Raw genomic sequence first — 5,428 nt, 5'->3', positions numbered from 1 at the left:
ACAGCTAGAGCCTAGAGACTGTTTCAGATTCTGTGTCCCCCTCTCTCTCTGACCCTCCCCTGCTCATGCTGTCTCTCTCTCTCTCTCTCTCTCTCTCTCAAGTAAAAAAATAAACATTAAAAAAAGAAATCCTAACATAAGTGGGAAAGCCAGCAGGAACCAACATAGCCTGGAGTTCAGGTAACAGCAACGTACAGATGCCGGTGCTCAGCCCGGACGAGCACCCCGCGCTGACATCAGACGTTAACAGGAGGGGAGCCTGTGTGAGGAGTGGATAGGAAATCCATCAAACTTACGCCTAAACAAAAAGCTTATTTTATCTTATTTTCAAACCGAAGCTGATATACAATCATCTATTTCATTTCAATTTTTTTTAATGTTTTATTTAGTTCTGAGAGAGAGAGAGAGAGAAACAGCGTGACCAGAGAGAGAGGGAGACACAGAATCTGAAGCAGGCTCCAGGCTCTGAGCTGTCAGCACAGAGCCCGACATGGAGCTCGAACCCACGAACCGTGAGATCACGACCTGAGCCAAAGTCGGACGCTTAACCGACTGAGCCCCCCAGGCGTCCCAAGTCTATTTCATTTCAGGTGCACAACATAATGATTTGACAGTTATGTACATCACCAAACACCCTGGCCACAACACCGGTCCCCATGTGTCACCATACAATGTTCTCTACGGTATCACTGACTATTCCCTCTACTGCGCTTCCCAGCCTGTGACTTCTCTGTTTTGACCTGGAAGTCTGCACCATCTTATCCCCTTCACTTTTCTTGCCCATCCCCCACCCGCCAAAATTTATGTTAAAAACTTGCAAATACAGACAGAAACTCTCAGTATTTAAAAAAGAAAAGGGTCTGGGGTGCCTGTGGGGCTCAGTCTGTTTCAGCGTCCAAGTTCAGCTCAGGTCATGATCTCGCAGTTCCTGAGTTCGAGCCCTGAGTAGGGCTCTGTGCTGACAGTTCAGAGCCTGGAGACTGCTTCGGATTCTGTGTCGCCCTCTCTCTCCACTCCTCCCCTGCTCACGCTGTTTCTCTCTGTCTCTTAAAGATAAATAAACATTAAAAAAATTAAAGTACAAAGAAAAAAAGGGGTGTGCAGCAGTTAAGCAAGAGTTTATCTCAAGAATGAGTGGCAAGAAAATGATCTATCATAGTAGCATGAGAAGCTGTAAAAGGGCATTTAATTATCTCATGGAGGTCATCGAGGCATTTGAAAAAAAAATTCACCATTTAAATCTATAAGGAATTTACCAAACTCAACACCCAAAAAATAAACTATCCAGTGAAGAAATGGGCAGAAGATATGAACAGACACTTCTCCACAGAAGACATCCAGATGGCCAACAGACACATGAAACGATGCACAATGTCACTCCTCATCAGGGAAATACAAATCAAAACCACACTGAGATACCACCTCACACCCGTCTGAGTGGCTAAAATTAACACCCCAGGAAACAACAGATGCTGGCGAGGATGTGGAGAAACGGGCACCCTCCTACACTGTTGGTGGGAATGTAAACTGGTGCAGCCCCTCTGGAAAACAGTGTGGAGGTTCCTCAAAAAACTAACAATAGAACTCCCCTATGGCCCAGCAATAGCACTGCTAGGAATTTACCCAAGGGACACAGGAGTGCTGATGCCTAGGGGCACGTGTACCCCAATGTTCATAGCGGCATCTTCAACAATAGCCAAATCATGGAAAGAGCCTAAGTGTCCATCAACGAACGAATGGATCAAGAAGATGTGGTTCATGTATACGATGGAATACTACACGACAACGAGAAAGAATGAAATCCTGCCATTTTCAGCAACGTGGATGGAACTGGAAGGTATTATGCTAAGTGAAATAAGTCAGTCAGAGAAGGACGGATATCAAATGTTCTCACTCTTATGTGAATTCTGAGAAACTGAACAGAAGACCATGCGGGAAGGGAAGGGGAGGCAAATCACAAGAGACTCTTAAATACAGAGAACAAACTGAGGGCTGATGGGGGGGAGGGGGAAGGGGGTGATGGGCATGGAGGAGGGCACTTGTGGGGATGAGCACTGGGTGTTCTATGGAAACCCATTTGACAAAAAATTATATTCATAAAAAATTAAATTCAATTCAAAATTCTTGTGACAGGTTTTATTCCAGACATGATGACAATTGTGAAGTTAAAGCCAAAAGCCAATATTCCTTAAGTAATAATTGATTAGCACTGACAATCAGAATGATCTTGTGGTATCTGCCCCATCCAGGGACGGATCCTATTTAATGTAGAGCCAAAAAATACTGGTGAGAGCTATGTAATCAGAAAAAGACATAGGATATAAATGGAGGCCTCGAAGGCGTAAACTTATTGGGTTTATTGGAGATGTCAGGATAAACTCAGGAAAGCAATCGAAAGGTCTAGCAAACCAATTCGGAAAGATAGGGTCCGTTAAAAACCGTGAATCAGCTGTCTTACATGAATATCACACAAATAGATATGCACGTAACATAGTAGAGGTTTCAAGAGCAGTTAGAAATCAAATAATTGAGTATCTGTTTACGTGGGGAACACAAAATGCTTCTTCAACAACCATGAAAATACCCGAAGAAGAAGGAAACAGGGAAACGGCAGATCCTGAGCCTGCTCCTGTCTGGAAGCAGAAACACAGTAACGGTGACCAGCGGGCCTCTGGCAACAGGTGAGAGCTGATGGCGAAAAGTCCAGGAAATTCACAAGCCCCTGGTGACGTCGTGCAGAGCTTGACCTCGGCCCGGGGATGGGGGGTGGGGGGAGTTCACACCACAGAGATCAACCAGCAAAACCCACGAGTTGGGACTTCTCTTCCCAACGAGCCCGTTTTGCTGCACACCATCCGATTTAGTAAAACCCGAGGCTTTTTCACTGGTACTTTGATGAATATGATCAATTCGTGGTGAAATTCTACAATTGCCCTTGAAATTCCAAAACTGCCCTTGAAGCAGCAGGAGGGAGAAGCTGTGCACACATGTGCGTGCTCATGCACGTGGAAGCATGTGTGTGCACGCGTGCACACGGGTGTGCTCACTTAAAGTTTGGAGGATTTCTAAACTTGTACGTAAACCCCGAGAAAAGTCTGAAAAGAGCTATAAGAAAGTATTACCAATGGGTCTGGGGCGGTGATGTTGCAAATGCTCTTTTTTTTCCCCCTCATTTTTATTTTCCATTATAAACACGGATCACTCGTATGTTGGGAAAACACATGTTTTATTTTCTCAAATGTATTCTAACAACCTTAAAGGAACAGCGTTTTCCCTTCCATGCAAAAGAAGCAAATTCTGACAAAAGAAACGGAAGTATTTCATTGGAGACGAAACGGAAGGGCTTGAAAATGTTTTGAAAAAAATGAACTTCTTGTATGATTATATTTTATGAGTGATAAAATGCAAAAAGTTACAGCGAGGGTGTGGGAAGTGAGTAATAAACATAGATAAGCATGGTGAACTCTCCAGGTCTGTGAAGGTACTTTTGCTATAAAATATACGAGATCAATATCCAGTTCCAACTTAATAAGCAATCAGAGAAGAAGGAAGTACAAAGTCTACACCAGAAAATTCAGGTAACAAACAGGCACGTGGAAAAATACAAAGCTTCTTCACTGGTAATTAAACGGCACTAAACAATATGGAAGTATCATTACTTGGGCTGTTAATCCAGCTGAAAAGAAACAAAGTGGTAGGACCCCGGGGTGGGGGAGCCTTGGGAAAACAGTGCCCTCCACACACTGTCGGTGTTGCAGGACTTCTCAGTGCTTTTACGAACAACCTGCACTGAGAATCTCCGAGAACCGGTAGCTTTTACCCAATGAATTTGATCTCAGAATCTTTTTTTTTTAATTTTTTAATGTTTGTTTATTTTTAAGAGAGAGAGAGAGAGTGCGCGCGAGCAGGGGAGGGTCAGACAGAGAGAGGGAGACACAGGATCCGAAGCAGGCTCCAGGCTCTGAGCTGTCAGCACAGAGCCCAACACGAGGCTCAAACCTATGAGCCATGAGATCATGACCCAAGCAAGAGTCGGACGCTTAACCCACTGAGCCACCCAGGCGCCCCTGACCTTGGAATCATTTTATGGTGACTTTATTAATGTCTCACAGAGCAGTCTCATGAGATTCCTGGAAATCAGGCTGAGCATAAGAGAAGTGTTTTGTATAAGGATGTTATTTATGAGTGAAAGCTTTGACGCCACCTGAATTTACCCCAGCATAGGAAAGCTCACCCAATTCAGTAAGAGGGTAACCCCCTCTGGTTGGCCAGGTAGATAGGCAAGCTCTTTCTATTTCTTTTTGAAGTCACCGTGCAGGGTTGAACAGGAGCTCGTCACGGGGCCCCGTTTCCCGGGTCGCCGCCGCGCAGGGTCCCTGTTTAATTGGGAAAGCCAACTGGACTCCGTTATCACCGGGTCCAGAGATGTTATCGAAGGTCACATGCCTGCTGAAGTCAAACCGGAAGGTAGACTTAGCGCTAGATGTGTGCGTATCTTTGTTAACCTTTAGGAAGGGGAAGGGACGGAGCCCGCCCCCCATCGATGCTGTCAGCTCAGCTAACCGACCGGCCCCCGATTAGATCTGACTTTGAGCCGGGACCAGAAATGGGCACCGTGTAAACTCATTCGTGTCGTTTTCAGTCTCCTGTGCTGCTGGCTTGCCTGCCTTCTGTTTCCTAGGAAGTGTCCCTGCTTGAAAGTCCGTGACTTCTCTGGCCGGATGGAGGGGAGCAGGGAATTCACCCCACTTTGGTCACACGGGAGGCAGGGGGTGCTGAACCAAAGAAACACAGTATAAAACCAGAGCGTTGGAGATTATAAGGATTCTGACGGATACTGTATGTTCCCGGGGGCGGCGGTGGGGGGTGCAGGTCCCGGGAGCCGGACGGGATGGGGGGGCGGGGACCCACAGCTGGACACTGATTCCTCCTCCCACCTCCACCGCCCAATGTCCCCACAACATGTAACACACACACACACACACACACACACACACACACACACACACACACACGGGCCTGTCTGTCTTCTCCGTGGCCCAACCTCAGTGATTTAGGAAGCAAGAGAAATGTAGCGATGTGGTCACTGGCCACAAAGAGCCCTTGTGTTGCTGGTGACATTCGGACGACCCTGACCGTCAGGAAGATCTCTTGCGGCAAACGCCCGACCCGGACTGGCCCGTAGCCGCCAGTCCTCAGGCCGAAAACACATCTTCCAACCCTCGGCCCCACTGATTCCTTCATTCCCTGGTGCAGCGTAGGTGTGCAAAGCCCCCAGACCCTGAGTAGGCTGGGGACGGTCCCGTCCACCTCAGAAAGTGTACAGTTGAGGGTGTGGATCCTCTCAAACACCAACGTCTAACAGAAACGAAAGCCGACAGCGCCGTGCATTTCGATCGAGGTGGTGAACGAGAAGACGCCTGTCGCT

The sequence above is a fragment of the Crocuta crocuta genome, unplaced genomic scaffold (genome assembly GCF_008692635.1).
Source record: "Crocuta crocuta isolate KB4526 unplaced genomic scaffold, BGI_CrCroc_1.0 scaffold636, whole genome shotgun sequence".
Taxonomy (NCBI): Eukaryota; Metazoa; Chordata; class Mammalia; order Carnivora; family Hyaenidae; genus Crocuta; species Crocuta crocuta.
Note: the sequence above shows the minus strand (reverse complement) of the source record.